Source organism: Apteryx rowi, unplaced genomic scaffold (assembly GCF_003343035.1).
Source record: "Apteryx rowi isolate R43461 unplaced genomic scaffold, aptRow1 scaffold_27, whole genome shotgun sequence".
NCBI classification, from domain to species: domain Eukaryota; kingdom Metazoa; phylum Chordata; class Aves; order Apterygiformes; family Apterygidae; genus Apteryx; species Apteryx rowi.
Genome location: NW_020449085.1, coordinates 1,115,961 through 1,136,106, shown reverse-complemented (window position 1 = coordinate 1,136,106; position 20,146 = coordinate 1,115,961). Strand labels below are relative to the sequence as shown.

Genomic DNA, 20,146 nt, shown 5'->3' with positions numbered 1-20,146 from the left:
CAGCAGTCTTTGTTTGAAGTCTAAGGATTTCCCAGAAAACTTAATGAAACTGCCCTTAAGTACTGCTGGGCGATAAGCTTTTGATGATTGCTGCTACTGTTAGAGCTCCTAAACTGGAGAAAACTGCTTGTAAGGGCACACTCTGTCTTTTTTTTCTGGACAACAAAGGGAAAGTGATGTAGCAGGCCCTGGAGTTTGGCAAAATCAGTAACCATACTGAAAACCATCCATCTATTATCTATCTGTATGCATATTAAAAATAAAATATTAATTTTGAAAGCTTCTGTGTGTCAGGGCCTTTGCTTGGTTTTCCTCCCATTTGAGGCCCTGCAGACACTTGCCCGCAGAACTTGCAGAACTAAAACTGACCCATCATGTTCTGATTCTCCTTGGTCTAATAGTCTTCTGCTTATTTTGTCTATCCTAAAATTGAATAAGTGAATAAAGCAGGATATATTAAAGTTGGAAGCTGCCTCTCTTTATCTACTTAGGCAGGGAGATGAAAGACAAGCTGATGCATGCTTTCCTTTGGAAATTTCCCTGAATCTATACATCGGTTGCCTTCCAGGCACAGTGAGAGGCCGCTCACATGTTAACAGGAGTTCTGGTGGCAAGTGCGATGGGCCACCTCATTTGTAGGGAGTTAAACTTTTTTTCTGTGTTCCTGATCCTGTGTCAGAGTACCTGTGTCCCATTGTGGACGTTTTCAGACAGAGTTATTTGTACCGTTAGCACAGGAACTATAAAAAATACTTGGCATCTCTTTAAAGCTCAACTTGGGAATCCCTAGAAATCTTTTTAGCTGCTTGTTTTCTAATTTATTGAATCCGCAGTGAGCCCACCTAGAGTTTTACTTTCCCCGTTTCCAATCATACAATGAAAGCAATGGTCAGATGATCTCAGCAGGCATGAGGGTAACAGAAGATGTTGCCTCCTCTGCAGGAACGTGCTGTCCCCATAGTTAAGTTGGCTTGCTCCAGTGCCTCTAAACTTACTTCAGTGGAAAAACCAGCTGGTTTAACTTTTCCTGCCGAAGATTGATGCTCTTCCCCCAAAACAAACCAAGCAACAAGCAAAACGTGGCAAACCAGTAAGGGTCAAACTGAAATGAAATGTCATCCATTACATGTTCGCATGGAGAGTTGCAACTAGGACCTACTGGGATCCAGATTACTCAACAGGACCGTTTAAAAAAAAAAAGTCAAAAATGTGTTTTTCATGTCTGCTTGTTGAAGAAGCCTTTTTGATTTATGTTCATGCATCTTTTACATGTATATGTTTGAGATGAAAACCAGCATGGCTAAATGATGAGGTTCGGGTTGGCTCAAGCCAAACAGATGCACTTCAGAAAATGAAACTTCAATCTTAAATTTACTTAGCTCATTTCCTAGTGTCATTACATTATCCTGATGATGAATGTGCTTTAGTTGTATGATCCTACACTAAATATATTTTTAAACATTTTTTTTCACGCTCCCTTCTGTTGATCTCATCATATAGCAAAGTTAATAGATTTAAGGCAGTCAGTTTCATTTCCATACCATATGTTCCCTAAGACGTTTTTGAGGGGTAAGTATAATGCTTCTATATCATATTTTACCATATGATACCAATATGTACTCAGTGTATCAGATAACAGAGGCAGACATATGAATTCTTCTCAGAGAAGCTCTCAGCGAGATGACTTGCTTTTTCTTAGAGGTGCCATCTCCTACTGTCTTTTTGAGAAGCCGGGAAGGATGACTATCTTTCCTTGTTCCACCAAGGACAAGGAGATCATGCAGTCATTTGAAAGTGTTATTAGACTTCTTTAAAATAATCCCCCCCAAGTAACATTTCCTTGAAGAACAACTTCTAAATCATTATTACTATGTTAATGATGAGAAAGGAGGAATTCATGCAATATTTCAGTAGCTGTGAATACTRCAGTGAGTTTGGAGGATCAGGGCTATAGCAAGGACAGGGCGAAGTAGGATCTTCCTTAGTTCTGCTAAGGGAAGTCACCACGATATGGCATAGAAGCAGCTTTCCTTCAGCTCCCGTTGCTCCTTACCCACCGAACTGACCCAGACGGGGATGGTGGCAGCTGAAAGAAATGGAGATGGGCAATGGGGAAGGCAAATGGGGGTAGGGATGGAAAGGCGCTTTACTGCAGATTACCTGGGAAGAAAATGTTTGAGGCTGCACACTACGTTTCTTTAGAAGACTTCAGGAATTGCTCTTCTAAACTGGCACAGTTACGTGCAACTGTAAATTATAAAATTGAATTATGTACTCGGAGAACGCACAATCTCATTTGGGAAGGATATGATTTCTTTTCCTGTCTAATAAATCTTGATCGCTACCTGAAGCATAACCGTAGTTGCAGTTATAACCTGCAGCTAGTGCTTCGGTGGTATTTTGAATTTGGTTAAGTCCCAGGAGTAAGGTGTTGAAGCCAACAGATTTTTCTCAGCATCTGGATGGTGCCACGTACTTGAAACTTTCTTCAGCACAGTTTTAAGCAAATATACTAGCTTATTTTGGATGTTTTGTGTTAAAGGTGAACAGATTTCCCTTCGACTAAATATGTGACTGAAATTTGGGGAAAAAATTCCGTTTGCTTGTCTGGTAACTTTGTGAGGCTGGGAAATTTTCTCTGCTTCGCGCACACTTCCTTAGTTTTTCTTCAAATTTGGATTTTGGTATGATATGTGGATCATGATAGAATTCAACTCAAAATGTCAGTGTATTTTTGTTTGGTTGGTTTTGTTTAGAGRAGTTGGTATTTGCTCAATTAAATTTTGACTTAACAAAATAGTGTAGAGAGAACACTTATTTTCCAGTAGTGGGTTATTATTGCCACTTTTTATAGAAATTAATGTCCTTTAATATAAACGCTGAACTTGGTGGTCTTAGTAGAGAAGAAATCTTAGCTAAATATTTCTGGAAACATTATGAAAATGTGGCTGCTAATAATTTGTGTTAGAAAATAATTTGAAAATTGACCAATTAAAAGGATTTGTATCCTATCACTGCAAGCAACTTTATTCCATCAAATCCATTGCCGTGTTTTAGATCATTGAAGCTGCAATCTCTGACCAGTTCACTGCAGGACTGCAGATCTAAGTGCAGCAGCTCCCTTTTCTGTTTCTTCCAGGCTTGCCATATAGTGCTTTTAGCGTTAAAAGTATTTTGCATAGCTTTACTGCCCATGGTGAAGTGAATGAGACATCATCATCTGAGGAGCGGTTTAGAGAAAGGGCTTTGATTTTTACTCCTTACAGCGTCGAGAGAAACTAGTTGAAGTAATTCCTCACTGGGTGTTATTGTGCAAGTGATGCAGTTTTTTTAAACTGTAAACGAAAGCCAAGCTGCCTTGATATTATGGAAAAATGCCTGTGCAATGTTCTCCAGAAAATTCAGGTCAGCTGTTCTTTCAAAGCAAGCAGTCAGACTGCCCTTTCATAAGGAACAATTGTGAAGTACTTTTGTCATTTTTGTCATCCTTGTCTTTTGGCAGAAGGATCTAATCAGATTTTTCTCTTTAAAGGGATATTAATCCTGCAGATCAGTGCCAAAGAGAAAATGCTTTGCAGGAAGTAACCTGTTCTCGTTCCTTTGGCTTGCGGAATAGATGTCGCAGCAGGTCAGTGCCCAACAGAAATTGGATGTGACGTTGCAGAGACTTTTGAGAAAGGGCATGAACTGGTTAGAGCGATAGAGCTGGCAAATGCTTTTAGTGCATTTGCATTTGCATTTGCAATGTGGAGGAGTGAGATGCGGGAGGCCCTTTACCCGGCATGGCAGAGATTCTGGAAACGAAAGCGAGAGGTTAATTTTTCCCGTCAGCAAGCTGAGAGCTAGGGAAGGCTTGTTGCAGGAGGGGGAAAAAGTCCCAGGCAGCAGGTTATGAAGTAGGAGATTGAGTGATCTGGTACAACTTGCACTAACATCTGGAGAAGAAAAGTCTGATGAAGTCATCATTGGGTGTTGAAGATTAAGGGAAAAGATCCTAAATTCATTTTGTTTTGGTCCGGGCTCTTAATAAATGGTGGAATAGGAAGGAGACAGAAATTTTAAGCAGGTACAGTGGAAACTATGAAAAGATGAAGTCTCCAGAGTGTGTGTCTGTGTCCAGAGGAAAAGAGATGCTCCCATGTGCAATATGAGCTAGGAAGACCTGTTCCTCAAGGACCAGTTGGCAAAGTAGTATGAGAAACGAGTGAGTGTTGCAGAAGCTGAAAGAAGAGAGAAGAGCGTGTCAGAATATGGGGAAGTATAGTTAATGGTGCCGGCAGGATATGAGAGATCTGGGAGTATTGGCAGCTTCATGCAGTTTGTTACCATTTTTGTCAGTGTCTGAGCCTTTTTTTCCCCTCCTCTCTTCTCTAGATAATGTATTTATTTTTAAACYCTTGTTTCTGAAATTAAATTAGTCTCACATTTCACTTTTTTTACCCCCCCAAAAAACAGTTGCAAAAAAAACCTGTTGGGTTGATTATGCTGGTTTTAGTCAAACTGAAGATAAATGTTTCACTGTAATACAGCAAATGCAGACTTGATTGGAAAGGATCAAGGGAAGCGGAGAACCAAGGAGACTTGAGTCAGAGCCTGCTTCTGCTTGCATCAGTTAGTGACGGAGAATACAACCAATGTTTTTCTCTGCATGTCAGACTCCAAATACTAATGTTCTTAAACAGGGGTGAAACTTTATTTTCTGCCTGCAACTGAGGTATAGATAATAATAAATTGGTTCAAATGTGTTTTCGGTAGAAATTGACTTTTGGGTTGAGTACAAGCATAGAAAACTTCACCGGTTTTGTTAGGGAAAGTCGGGGCTGTTTTCTCCTGAGTCAGAAATTCCAAGGCTTTCCTCTAACCTCAGGCTTGTGCAGCTTCCGTGCTCTCTGGGGCCTTCAGAAACGGGAAGAACAGTGCGGATCGCTTTTCTGAAAAGTCAGCGAAATCTCAGGTTTCGGATCTGAATCTTGGGCTGTAATTCCTGTGCGTACGCTATAGGTGGGTATGGCATATCAGAGATGGCATATTTTATGGGGAGGTAGGAAAAACCTGTTTATTGCTTATGAACTGGCACTATTGCTATGAACGAGATGGAGGAACTTTTCATATCTTATCTTGTACCTTTTCCAAAAGTAGAGCCGGTGTGCAAGTGTCAGTGATGGTAAAGAAATAACTAGCTCTGTTTCAGTTCTCTCAGAATTATGGAAGTTGATAGTGATGACTTTATATTCATTCTTTTTTATTTTTATTTTTATTTTTGCCAACATGTTCATGGTAATAGAAAATGGATGCCTCTCTCATTATACCTGGATATTGCTGTCGCTTTTTCTTGATGGGATGAACGAAGACGTGACCTGGAAAGCTCCGTGTGAACTCAGTCCCGGTGCCTTATAATCTCCTCACTGAGCACATTTTCTAAATTTGCAGGAAGAGCAGCGCACCTGCACGTTCTCCCACCGGACGCTGCGAGTATCGGTGCCGGCGGCTGCCCTTGGGAGCAAGCCCCGACCCTTGGCGTCTCCAATCAGAGCTGAGAGGGAGCATCTGCTCCGGGCCCATGCCATTGCTGCCGGAGCGCGCAGAGCAGCCCGCTGGCAGCGCGGATGCCTTGCTGGGCGCTGTGGCCTCGGGYAGCTGCCTGTTGTGACCAGCGCTGCTGTCCTAATGCTTCTAATTCTGCCAGTGAAATGGAGTGCGAGTAATTGAAAAAACCAATAGGTTAAATCTGCCGATGCTTTTTTTTATTGCTGTGTCTGTCTCACCCGAGCCCTCCCCGCCCCGTTTCATAATGAACTTGCTTTGCCGCTAGCAAGAAAATTGAACTCATTTTGTTTACATGTCTCTTTAACTACTTCTTATTGGATTTTCCTGTCCTCTTTCTCCGATGCAGAGTTCTGCTGTATTTATGCCATCCAAATAATTTGTTTGTATGTAATCTGAAAGCGTTTGGTTAAAATGGTTTATTTAGATTCTCAGATCCCACCCCCAACTTCTGCTTAAGATACAGCAATTCTTTTGAATTAGTTGATTTGGTTGGGTGGATGAGTACTTTGAAATTAATCTTTGAATGTAGAAAAGATATAAAACATGCATGCACAAGACTGAAAATACTTCAGCTGAAAATTTGTATGTTGCTGAACACGAATCCAAATTTGAATATCTTAGTTGAGAAGAGTAAATAGCCTTTTATGTAGGCTCTTGTAAGACATTTTTGCATCGAAATCTGATGACTCTGGAGAGAAACTTCTGATCCTGTGTTCTGAAAGTGGCTTCTGTTTCATGCCCAATAGTCCATTCTCATAAAGCAGGTTCTCATAGCAGGGAAAATGCTTTGTAGCTTAAGTGATGACCATTAAGATCCGGATAACTGGATATTATGGAGTGCCTGTAGTTTCCTTCTGAGCTATCTTTATAAATAACGAGTAGAAATGAAACCAGTTGTGTTATTTGAGCCAGTTTGTTCCCTACTCTGCTATCATCAGCATTGCCTTTCAGTTTCTTCAGATAACGTATGGTTGACCTTGATTGTGTTCTGTCCCCTTTCAAGGACAGAGATGGCAGGTTAGTGTCTCGTTTTGCCTGGCTGTCTTAAATACAAGCACAGCTATGTGTTAGCGCTAGTTTGTTACAGGACACCAGGTTAAGGAAATATGAATGARTGAGCCTTGACCATTTTGCACTGATGTTCAAGACCTGATACCGTATTAAGTGTTGGAGCAGTGTTTTGAAAACTGTGGTCTACTTGTACAAAGAACTTGTTTATAGGATTTAGATGTAGAATTTGTTTATGTTCTTTATCGCAAAATTTTTAAATGCAGATTTTCTTTTTTTATACTAGCAAAGTAAGTATCTCAAAGATACTATTATTGCTAATGTTCTTTACAAAGCAAGGGAGCTATTTAAAACCCAAGTGTGCCACAGCCTTTTGTGAGATGTATTTCATCTTCTGCACCAAGATCATTTTCTGTACCGATGCAGAGAGTGGGCTGGGAGAGCTGCATGTTTCGTGGGAAAGAGGGGCCTCTGCTTCCCCTGGAATGGGGAAAAGAAAAATTGTGAAGGACAGCTTGACCCATGGGAGAAAGTAGAAGGTGAAAGGGCCTCCCACAGGCGGAGGGAGAGGAATGGAGGAACTGAAGGAGCTCAYAGTAAGGTGAAAACCAGAGAAACGCAAGAGACCGCTGCTAGGTACAACAAAAGTTTATTTGCTTCTAGCAGTCTTCTAATGTGTCGGCGGAGATGGGCTGTAAGGCTTTTATTAGGTACTTGCCTACAATATCAAAATTTGGACCGGCTTTCTCAGAGAATAACCCTTTAGCAACAACTAAAGTCACTAGTCATTGGATAATTAGAAGAATCTGCTTTGAAACATTTGAAATCAAAATATCCTAGGGGACACTTTAGCTGTATAGCAATTTCAAAGACAATTAATATACGAGGTAGAAGAGGGATTTTTCTTTTATTGTTGCATTTGGCACCCCTCAGAGCAGTTAACAATTTTGGGATAAGTGTGATTATCCACTGACTGCAGTTGGGGCAAATGCCATAACTGAAGCAGCTCTGAGCTTTTGCGTGGTGAAAGCACAAGGAGATGTTTAAGAAAGCAGTTTTGCAGACCTCACTTAAAGTAGTTTCTCTTTCTCCCCATGATATTTCTATTCAGGATGTGGAATTATCTTTGCGATTGTAATACTTCTGTTGCAATTTCTCTCATCTACTTTCTTAAGCTGTCTGAGGATGCTTGACCTTTAATGGTGCAGACTGCCAAAACTGGTGGTGGTCCATGTGCCATATGTCCATTTGTTTTCTGTTGGTTTTAACCTTCCCTTTTTGGGGACGGATCAGGTTAGAATTTCTTGTTTCTGGCCAAGGATGAATCTGTTGGGTTATTTGAAGGGGTGGAGGTGAGTGGAAGGGCCTGTGCTCTTGTATGAGTCCTAGTCCTGCTCTCTTCTAATTAAAAATCATGCCTACTAATGAAAAAAAGTGGAAAGTTTCCTCCCTTTGAGTCCCCCCCCCCCTTGTGCCCTCTCATTCTTGATGAAGAATAGTCCTTCTGAAGACAGGAATGACATGCAAGTTCAGGACTCTCAGAGTGGATGGGTAAAAGAAAATACTTTGTGCTAGTTTCAATTGAAAATACTTGGTTTAATTTGTGCCTGCTGAAGCATAGAAATCCTTCCACTGCCAATCTTGTGAATGTTTCTATTTTTGTTGCTTGATCTCCAAAGAAACCAGATCTCCAACCCCCAGAGTAGACTTTTTTTTTTTGTCAGAGAATATAGTGAAGCTCTGGCTGTTACCTTGATCAGCTTTATTCTTGCCTTATTAGTCTAGTTTGGTGGTTTTCCAGAACCTAAAATGTACTTTTGAATCTTATTCATCAGTTACGCTCCTTTGCTACCCTAACTTGTGCTGAACTCTAGCCTGGCCGTGTAAGGTGCACGCTGTTATCCAGTTACAATAATGAAATTGTGGTCTGAGCCGCTGTGTGATTCTGGTTTTTGCTCAAAGCTCTGCTATTGCCAAGTTTCAGAGCAGAACGCAAAGTCAACATGGGTCTCCTCTCCCAGTGTCAGCTTACTTCTTGCCCGTGGACGCTGCTGGTGCTGCTGCGTGCTGGGTGGCCTTATCGGGCGATCTGCCTGACAGCTCTGGAAATCGGGCTGTTTTCTTCCTAATCTTCCTCGCTGAGATACCAGTAGTTAAAGGTGTGTGACCATCAATAAAACGCCCATTTTAAATAACCCCGAGGAGGCGACCGTGTCCCAGCCTCTCCTGTAGGTACGTGACTGTTTATTGCTCGTTTCATTATAAAAAACAGCAGAAGCTGAATTTTGTTCTGTCATTCCCAAACTGCTGCATAGTTCCCATAGACTCCTTAAAAACTCTGGTCCTCGCTCGGCGAAGTGTTTGTCCTTTAAGGTTATAAATGTTTCCTTTGGATGCTATCACTGGTCTCTTACGGGCCGTCCATAGCACCTCCCCTACGCAAAAACCGCTGTGCACAGGCAGTTTTTCCTTTTGCTGCTGCTTTTGTAAAATAGTGTAGCATTTTCTGTTACATTCCGATGCTTCAGTTTCAGTTGAGCAAATAAAAAGCGTGTCTTAGTAATGGTACTTTACATCTTGCTGGGGGTAATGAGCTAGTTAATTAGACCTCTAATTACACGAGCCCTTTATACAGGCGTGAAGCTGGCCCAGTTTGTAAAGACCGCGTGGTCGAGAGCGGTCTGTTAGGGATTCCCGTTTGCCGCATCTGGAAAGCCGTGGGATTTGGGGGGATGAGAAGAGAGCGTCGAGCCTCCGGTGGGGTGATAGGTGTTTCTATCTGCTGACGGTTGTCTCAGAGAGCCGATGCTGCTATGAAGGTTGTTCGGTGACGCTTGGATGTGCGCTCGGGAAGGCTTTTGATGAGGATTTATATGTACTTGGAGTCATGCCTCTTTCTCATGCATTAATTTGTCAGCTCTGTTTTTCAAAAGGCAGCTTGACGCCCTTCTGTGTTTTTGTGCTGTGTGTGTGTAACCAGAGAAGCAGTGGAGGTGGAGACCCCCTCAGCGTTATCATCGCCAGTACCCCCGTGTTTCTTGGAAGGATCCCTAATTCCACAAAACAGCTCCACTTTCGTAGTCCGTCCAGTTCTTGCCTTCTCTGCTAAAAACGTTGGCAATGGTGCTGAGGCAGCATTACTCTTTTCTTAGGCCTTAGCGTGAAACACGTTTTGTTTCATGTGTGCCACAAAGGATTAAAATAGCCATCATAACGCTGGTGTCCCCTTGTAAGAGCCGTCTGCCTGCTCCTTTGGCTGCAGAGTTCAATATCATATGGAATCTACATGGAATAAATGCACGGAATAAATAAAACTTATATCGGACAGTGTTTATCCCTGCTTGGACGAAGTGGACAAAGAGCCTTGCAGTCCAAAGAAGTTCTTGTTGAAAGACGTAACCCTGGTAACCTGGCGGATGGCAAATACCAAGCGATATTTCAGACAAGCTGTCCCTGCACTTCTGGAATATTAATTAGTCCAATATTGAACCGCAGATATTTTTGCAAAAGGCCGGTGATACGCACTGTTAAATACCGAGTTCTCTCTCCTTACCTTTTTTGCTTCTCCTTCAGATACTAGTGATTTTGAAGAAATGCAGAGCTTGTGTTTTCAGATATTTGCTTGTTCCCTGGCAGTTATTTTGCTCTGATAATAACTATTTTGAGCAAAGTTGTCACTTATAATTCAAGGGATTTTCAGTACATACTGGTTGTAAGAAGGCTTTTGTTTTTAGTTTCGTATGTCAAAATGCATTTTAGCTTCATATGTCAAAATATTCTTCCTTGTGTTTACAAGGCACTCTTGTGTTGTGGCACTTACTTGACAGTTTCATTTTGAGATTGAATATATTGTTTTGTGGTTAGTTTAACTGTAACATCCTGTTTGTGTCCTTCCTTGTAAATTCTCATAATTTTTGGAAAGAATATTTTTTCTAAATATGGCCTTTGGAAGAGAAAAGACTTAGTCTTTTCATAGGCTCTTTTTTTCGAAGTCTTGTTTAAAATAGGATGCACCCTGCTTGCCTCTAAGGTAGCTAGACGGATTTGGCCATACAGTCTTAATTTTCCTTTTCCTTTGACAGTACATTTTCGAATGTTTTAAGTTATATTCTTTTTTTCTCCCTAGACTATCTAGGGAGCATGTAGATTAAAGGTGGCACAAACCATGCATCAGTAACCAGCTTGCCCTATCCCGTTATCCGCATAGCACAGCTGGCACTTTATATGGACCGGGCAGCAGAAGGGGGTTTCGGATCAACGTTACAGGTTTTTGCCTAGTTGTACTCTGAAGAGAGGCTCTAAACTAAACTTGCAGGATTTTGTTTGTGTGCTCTGCTTAGAGGAGTAGAAACTACCTGCATGATCTGGCTCTACACATCAAATTTCTACAGTAGATAGCAATGCTAAAATTTCCATGTTTTACTGGTTATATGGAATGGGAGGAAGACTTTCTTGGAACTAGCCTCTGTCTTGCTATGCTTCATCTGATGTTCCTCTGTTTAGTGTGTCTTCTGCTTGGCTGAGGAGAATRTTATTTTTTTAAGAAATAACTTTTGTAACCTTTTTGATGAACCAGTAGATGATGAAAATAATCTGTGACTTAGTAAATATTTTTGTTGTTTTTCCGCTTAGAAATTCAATATTTCTTTTGAGGAAGCTCTCCACTGTGCCCCCTTGTCTCTCCAGGCATTTGTTAATACTTATGGGGCTCTTGGGGTTGGGGGAATGAAGGGGAAGGGTAACTTTTACTTCTTCCACAGATTGGCTAGGGTAGGATACTGTTTTAATCTGAAGGTTAGTAAAGCGGATGATCATGTTCTTTTTTGAACAGGATTAAATAACAGTAACGCCTGCCATGTAGTTAGAGGAAGCATTAAAGACCCTTTGAAAGACTTCGGCAGAGGCTGATTGTAGCAAATCTCTACTAATATCGAAAAGGATGAGTAAAAAGTCCAGGCAAGTTGAACTAACATTTGTTCTCCTGTACTAAAAGAAGCAAGGGAGCAAGAAGTGTTTGTGAGTTTTGATTGCTAAACCTCTAGAAACTTCAATTAAACCTGATTGATCCTGGCAACGTTAAGAAACAGCCCATTTCAGGGGAGCCTGGAAGGCAAGGAAAGAAGAGCCCTACGACGCGAGAAGATTGCCTAACGCGTTGGCTCCGCAGTAAGCGCCGGGGAGTATCCACCACGAGGGATGTTGCGAAAACCCCGGCCTCCAGAAAATGCTTTATCAGAACTTTCCTGTTATTGGACACTGTACAATCCAGGCACGGAAAGGGAAATCTTTCACCAATTCCTTTGCTCACAGCACTACCTGTTTTATGTATAATCTCTTGGAGGATTGCTACTTCTCACTGTTTAAGGTTTCAGAGAACAATTTTCTGGATTCAGAAAATACTTATGCATCTGCTTAGGACTGAAAAAGTCCTTGGTACTATAGTATTTGGAATATCAATGCTTTCATATACTTTTTTGCTCTTAACTTGCGCTTTAGTGGCTGGCTAGTGATACATTAAGCTATTTTTGATACTGGACTCTGAGGTGGGAGGGACACGTTAGGATAATGCGTGGCGTCATCTCTTCCTTAATATGAGCTGTAACTACAGTAATGAGCAGCTGCATTTTTCTGACAAAGCTGCGGTTTTTTGCTGCAAAGACTGACTTCATTTATTACAGAAACCTTTACGCTCTTTTGGGGAAGTGATTTCATTTGCAGATTGAAAACGGGAAGGTGAAACAAGCAGAAGTGGTGAACAGGAAGGCAAAACTCATGTGCACTTTCCAGTTAACTGAGAGTTGCCTTCGGTCGTCAAGCAGGATTGTGGGAATGCATGTGAGATGCGAAGGGTTTTAGAAGAACCTGGATGGACTGAGTTGCAGTCCTGTTGGTTTGTATTTCAGAAGTAAAGAGTTGCAGCAGAATTGCTCCTGGGGTTTGAAGGTCACCAGTAGCTGTGAGTCCCCAGGGCAGATGCCAGCAGCTGCAGCGACGGGTGCGGAAGGAGTTCTAGTTCGTGCTGAAGCCTATGCGAGTTGAGCAGGTGAGACGGGGAAGATTAGCGTGGTCCTGTAAGATCGCGGACTTTCTAAAATAACTCGATTCCTATTCAGATGCTTGAGAAAAGTTGAATTGTAGCGTTGCTTAAAGAATGCAAGACAAATGGCGCAGAAATGTCTTCTGGAGAGCTAGCTGTTTAACCTCTGATTCGTTAAAAGGCATGGTTCATCAAAAATGTTCAAAAATTGGTTTTGGCTCAAGATTAGTGAGAGTTGGTTTTTATTGCTTGTTTAAATCTTGAGGAGTATGTATTTTCACAATGTATCCTATCAGTAGGAAGGTTAGAAGCATCTTTTTGGTGGAAGGAAGTGGAGAAAGCTAAGGTTTTTATGTGTTGATGGGTCTTCAGGAGCAGCTAGATAATGGTTTCTGTGAAATGTAGTAAAATCGAGTTGGTGACATTGGGATATTTTATCTGAATATGATTGTTTGCCAGGAAGAGTTTTCTGGGAGAAGGTTTTAAAATTATCCCTTTCTTACTGTCTGTTGCAGTCCATAATCCTCTGTAAAATGAGGTAAGAGAGAACAACTGTAATGAAATTATGATATCTATATATATCTAGAGCACTGGTGCACTTAAATTTGACTTGGCGCCGATGCTGTATTAAATTCTGCCAGATAAAATCAAGGCTCTTAAGACCATTTTTGAAAAAGACCTGAGATTATCAAGAGATGGCTTGACCCGGTATTTAGAAACAACGTGGTAACACCCAATTATGTATATTGCCGATATTTCCTTTTTTTTAAAGGAACTGTGACACCGGTATTGTCATTTACAAAGAGCTTTGGCTATTTGTTTTGGTGCGGACCAACACAGGCCTTAGTGGAGTCCAGTACAAGCACAGCTGAGAAACGTATGTTTGTCCCACCTTGTGTGTAAAGCTGAGCTTCCCCGAGAGGGAAACCCATATACTGAGGATCTGGGACATGAGATACAGATGATAGTGTTCTGGAACTGAACAAGATCCTTTCAAAAGACATCATCTTATATTATGATGAAATTATAATATAAGAAGTTATTTCTTGCCCATAGCATATAAAAATTAATTTTTTTTAAAGCTCTTACCTTTTAAAATTTTCTAAGACAATGGTAGAAATGCATGTAGGTGCAATGTATTTTTGTAAGACTCGTTGCCGCTAGAAAAGTATATAAATGTGGTTTTTGCTCAACTATTCAAGTTTGTGTGTCGTGGACAAAGCGTGATACTTCTCACGTTTAAGTTGCTACAAAGCAAGTAGTGCTAGAGCGCCGTGTTGCAGCCTTCAGCGCGCTTTGCAGCGTGGCAGTAGGCAGACTTCTCCGAACCCCAGCGCCTGCAGGGCTGGGTTAGAAGGTGAGGGATATCTTTATTCCCTTGGTCTTTGTTCTCCGAAGCTCCTGAGCTCCATAGGATAGAAGCACCTCGTCCTTGACGCCTGTGTAATTCATGAGCTCTGAAAAAGGTATCACTTTGCTGTATCTATTTTGGGGCTGGTGAGATGCTTCCGGCACTCCTCAGTTTGAACCCCTGCAATAGCTGGCAATATACCTCTGCTGTAACGCTTTACGCTGTTTAACAGATTCAGTAAGATTTTTATTGTAAACACTGCTTTTTTCCCCCCAGGTTTTATATGTAAATTTTTTTGGCTGGGAAAAAAAAAAGTAGTAAAAATAGCTAAGGCACATGCTTCATGAGGTAATAGGAAGATGTTATATCCATTTACAGTTTATACAGCAAATATTTTCTGACTCTATCCTTGCTGCTTTCACAGTACAGATGTCCTACTTCCTCRGCAGCCCTGAACATGCAGATAAAGGAAAAGGATGCAAAACGAACTTCTAGGATTTAAAACAAAACAAAACAAAAATTGAAGCAGTCTTTTTCCACCTGTGCTATGGTTTCCTTTCCCAACTAAGTCATCGGCAGTGGCAGGAGCTATTTTTACGGTATTCTTTGACATTTAGCTTATTTTCGAAAGCAAAGCTTTGCGAAGCAAAGTTTTCATTTCAGAAGTGTTGCACAGTCTCGTCCCTACGTTCCCCCTTCCCAACCCTGACCCCCCCCCCCCTTTTCAATGAGCACCCCTAGGAAACCATCTTCCCCCGTGAGCTCTTCAGTTTAGCCCGTAAAAGCAGGCGGTTCATCAGACAGCGGGTCCCTCGAGCCGGTTAAGCTCTCTCYGACGGTGGCTGATAACGACTGGTGYTCGGTGTGAGGAACGGGGCTGGCGTTGCATGACCTTGCTCCGGGGTGCCAGCTGAGCTGCTGGCAACCAGCTGCATTTCAGGAACTCCTTAAACAAACGGGAGATTGCAATCAGAAAATTATTTAGTAAGTCTGAGCGGTCTCGTGAATTTGTTTAACAGCTTTTTGGATCCAGTCGTGTGTTTAGGCCCCCGTGGTATGCTGTGTCAAGGAGTTCCTCTGCGGTATGCGGTTGTTTCCCTGTTCGCTGGCTCTTTTCCGTGCTTGCGTTAGTACTGCATTTGACAGTGATCTATGCTTTCGAGTTATGAATTCCAGATTGGGCTCCAGTTAGGTTTCCAGAGACCAAACTGTGCACTGTACACCTGTAAGGAACAAATCCAACAAGCGAGCAAATTGCACTCAAAAGCAAGGCTCGTCAGCCTCGCTGCCTAATCTGGCAACGGCGTTCGATTACTGTACTTGAGCACGTTTCTAGGTTGAAATCATTGCGGCCGGTCCTGGAATACCTGCTGTGGTACGTGGTGTTTGCTATGCACTCTGTGTTCTCTGGTGCAGCTTTGCTGGAAAATGAGATATTCTGGCCGTTGTATTCGGGTGGAATGTTTTGTCGGATGACAATGCAGAAGCCTGGAATTAATCTGGTAAAAATATATTTGTGTCTTAGCAAATATTTTGTGTTGGATGCGAAAACTGGACGCTCTGGTACTGGAGTCTTTTATGTGGTCATCTGATCTTTAATCGTGGAAAAATGACTACAGGTTTAATAAGCTGTCTAGAACTGAGAGGGGACACAGTCTTTGCAGAAACGTAAATGTTATTATCAATTTTTGTCTGAAATAAGCTACATCAGCAGGCTAGCTCAACCATATCACTGAAGCTTTCTGAACATAGAGCTGGAATATTCCGGCTTGGGTGAAGTAAAGGCTTTTTTCCCTACTTCTCTGCATCCTCAGAAGGCACATGGCCCTCTGCGGTAATGTAGCTGCAGTACCAAGAAAGAAGACAGAAGAAGAAACCTACTGGGGTTCACCCCAACCTGTCCTGGTCCAGACAAAGATACTGGCTTCAATATCTTTATGTGAGGGTAAATTCATAGAGTGCTTTGCCAGTATCTAGCTACCTTTGTTGGAAACTCAGAATGAATGACAGCAAAACTGGGCTTTTGTGGCCCTTTGGGCAATATTTAGATGGCAATAACCCAAAACGGGCAACCATGCCAGTTCTTGCTGCCAACCATTGATGGTGGCCAGTATAGGGGCTGTTATTTTTTGCTGTGTATGTGTTGCAATTGAGTTTTGAATTGATGATATGGAAAATCTGTCTGCTTCGTGGCAAGGCCATTTGCATAATAACTTAAAATGTCCCGTTTGAAGCTGATACATATGAAAAGCATGGAGACATGCACATATATGCAACTCAAGTAAAGGTTATGTATTTCCTTCTCTTGGGTGGCTCATACTTCCATAATGTCATCCTTTAATAAGGAAGAGAGAGTTGTTGTTTTATACATGTGAAGTGAGGTAGTTCAAGCAGTAGTAATATTCCACATTATCCAGTATGTACTTTATTAGAGAAGGGATGTTCTTGAGAAGGATATTTTTGCTGTTTTAGAAGCTTTGAATCCCGGGTTATTTTGTTGTCATTTCTGGAATGGCAGTCTTGTGGGTTACCTCATTTGTTTTTGGAACAGTGAATATTTTGAATAATTTACTTTGCTTTGTTTTTCTGCCTTAACCTTTTCTGTTTAATCTTAAGATAACCTCTGCCATCAACCTGGCTTTGCTGTTTTTTAATGAAACCAAGGGGCCTATTACAGTGTTCCCGAAAAGAGATGACTTGAGTTCCGCTGTTTTCTCTTCTTCCTCTCTGGTTAGGTTTAGAGAGATGTTTGTTCAGGTTTGTTTTGTTTTGTTGAGTAGATCCAGGAAATGGTTTGAATCTCGGCATTTACTGTGGAGCAATCTAGGAGAGCTGCGACTTGGCACGTTGGTCTTCCTGGACTTTGCTCCACTACGCTGGGAGGATGCAGGGTTGTTTCAGTGCTGGGCTCCAGGTTTGCCCTGGGGCTGGACACCTAACTTGTGCATGTGGTGGTGGATGTTGTGGTGCCTCGGTGCTCTCCTGCATCCGACTGTTGACCGCGTGTCAGTTGCGGCAGTAGCTCGTGCCGTGACCGCGCTGGGTAACGTGCGTGTGGTTGACTTTCTCATCTCGGTAGCTAACTTTCATTGTGCACCTCGATAAAGGGCAGGTAGCGTGCCCTGCTAGGGAGGCATCCGCGGAGCTGCGTGGGGAAGGGGGCTGCCGGTGGGGTGGAGAGCCGGCACGAAGGCATTCAAAGGGGGCTTTGGCGCTGGGGGAAGGAGTCCAGGAGCGTACCGTGCAGGGCTTCCATGGCCAAGCAACAAGCAACCCGCCGAGCTGTGAGTAGCTTCGCGGTCATCACGGTGAAGGTGAGTTTGGAGCAGCAAGTCAGGTCAGGATGGGAGGGTGGAATATTTCCTTATAGTCCAGATGTTTTCCCAAAGGTAAAGATTAGCAGTCCTTGCTTTATGCCTTTCTGAAGCCCGCAAAGCACCCTGCGCATGTATGAGGAGCAAGTCTGTACTTAACTTCTGCCACATTAGCTCTTCTAATTGTCGTTGGTTCAGATGTTCTACCAAAACAGTTCAGTAAATATTGGTGAGTTGTACGTCTTCTGTCTAGCATCACATATTCACAGTTACCATGTCTGCCCCATGGAAATAAGTTGAATTTTCTCAAATGAGAGGAGCTGGTTAATTTTTTTAAGACACTATTGACTAATCAAGATTGGAAGTGTCCTGGAAATGAGGCATTGCTCCAGCAAATAATGGCCTTGAGTCAAGAAGTTTTAGCTGCTGCTTAGTGACCTGCATGTATGGAAAATAAACTTTTCTGGCCTTGGAAACTGAGTAGCTTCTAAAAACTAGTTTTCATGCACAATGTTACTCTGACAGTTCTGTAATGAGTGAAAACAATTCTTTGGGCATTATTTCTTTGCTAGCTGACTGTCCAGTGCCAACTTAAATATTTTTGATATCCAGTGGTTTTTTTTGGAGTTCAAAACACTAAGTGATAATAATAATACATGTTTACAGTAGTGTGTATGAAGTGCAGATGACTTGTGTAAGTCAATTTAATAAATATGCCTAAAATCCTAATTTTGCTATCAGTCATATGTAAAATGTAGTCTTGCTATATCCATAGTTTAATTTTTGATACGTGAATTTCTTCATTTTTATTGCACACAGAGTGGAACTGTGAGCTTTGATCCCAGACAGTTACACTCGGTTTAATGGGAGAGGATCTGCTTTGTCTGTGTGTTTTTATTTTTATTTTTTCTTTACTTCAATCAATCTGTCAATTATTTTGGACCCAGATGCAGGTTTCTGTGTGTGAATGCATCATGTAGTAAATTAATAGTGACTTGCAATGGAAATACTGCAGATCCAACATCATACACGGTAAGAATAAAATATAGCTGTTCTGTAATTAGACTCTGAAATAAAAGTAATTCTGTGCAGCCCACCTCAGTTGCTCCATAGTTTGTACATTAATGTTTTAAAATGTTTGCATCTCTTAAATGATAGAAATGCAACAGTTATTAAATTGAGCAAAAAGAGAATACAATAATGATTATGTTAAGATTAATTTTGAGTCATGCCTCATGATGGCAATATATGAGAGAACTAATGCATTATTTGTATTTGTAAAAATAATGCATATTATTTTTAATGCTTAATATTTGTTTCATTAACCACTTGACAGTTTTGTAAATGTAATTTTGTAAATGATAAATTTATAATGGTATTTAGAATAGGTTTCTCATGCCTCTGGTCAGTGATTTCTTAAATAATTGCTAGGAGAAGCAAAACGACTTCAGTTTACAGTTTATATGTATATATCTATATAAAATCATTTAGAACTAGGGTATTTATAATGCACTTTACACTGCATTTAATTGGTTTTATCTGCCGTTGGAAATACCACCATTTCTGAGAAGGAGAGCAGAGACTACTTCTAACGGTCCCTTAAAGCTAAAGATATAAGTTGTCTGAAGAACTGTATCTCAAGCTGCTTCAACATTGCTTATTAAGTTGACAGTTAAACTGTTAGGTATATGCATAATTTTGTTTTAAAATATAAGAATGATTCTTTCCCCTGAATTCTCCAAACATTCGGAATACCTGAAGTATTTTCTTAGTTCTTGTCTTTTTGTTAGTCCTTGCTGCTCAGTTTACAGTTGTCACTGGCCACATATGGAGTATTGGAACAGCAAATTTTTGAGTTGACCGAGTGGCACCCTTCCAGCCTGAGAGAGGATTCAGCGCTGACATGCTTGCTTCGATTTTGTTTCTTGTTGTTCTTGGCTCCGCTTCTTTTGGATACCAAGGCTCTTGATACCACTGCACCCACGTGACAGATTATAATCCAGGGCACGTTTGGTTTTCCTGTTCGGAAGACCAGACCTAATCTGGCCTTGAAGAAGARGGCTCACAGCGACTCGTTTTCTAATTTGCGATTGTAGCCTCATTTATATTTAGAACCTGAACTTTTGTATTAGATAGCTAACAACAGACTTGTCAAACTTGACTTTCAGATGTTAGGAAACACGGAAGGTAAAGGTGCTTTTGCGAAAGTACTGTGTTACTCTTGCGTGTAGATAGGGGAACATGGGGTTGAACAGGTGAGCTTGGGCACGCTTAGCTGTGGCTGTCCAGCTGCCCGTCCTTTTATCGGCATTTTCTCCATAGTGAAGGCAAAAAAAATGCAATGTATGCCTCCACTTCAGCTGCCGTAGTTGGGGCTGGCGTATTAGCAMAAGTTGGCCTTCATCGGTGGTTTAAGAAGCTGGCCTGCGCCCTGGGACAGCTGAGGCACAGACACACGTCCCATTCTGCCGCTTCTGTTGCGGGGTGGCTTCTGGCCAAAAAGCCAAGACAGCAGCTGGAGGGCATGGTGCCTCCCACTGCTTTAGCTCCCAGGCCAGGTCAGAATTCAAATTTTTAATGATCATGCATTTTTTTTCTAAATATCCAGCATTTCTTTGATTCTCGTTTACTGTGATGTCATTTTACAGATGAAGCAGTGGGATACAAAGGATTAGCTTGGAAGTGCTGCTTCTTCAGTGAGTGCCCTCCCAAAAGCTGATTATTTTAATTCTTTAACGCTGCTACTGTTTTTCGTGTCTAAAGCATAGCACGCACATTTCAAGAGAATTTCAGTATTTCCAGAAATCAAGATCCAGTGACTCAAGTTGGGAGCTTGAGAAAGAGGAACAGGCAGTGACCGTGGGTGAAAGACTCCATTTACACCACTTT

General features: G+C 41.6%; 1 protein-coding gene across 1 annotated transcript in view; it reads left to right on the top strand.

The window, feature by feature from the left end:
* The first annotated feature begins 5,591 nt into the window (after positions 1-5,591).
* MYO9A (myosin IXA) overlaps positions 5,592-20,146 on the top strand; it is a 191,584-nt gene continuing 177,029 nt past the window's right edge. The window contains exon 1 of the mRNA XM_026068429.1: positions 5,592-5,721. The gene's annotated coding sequence lies outside the window, so the exon portion shown is untranslated. The remainder of the gene's footprint in view (positions 5,722-20,146) is intronic.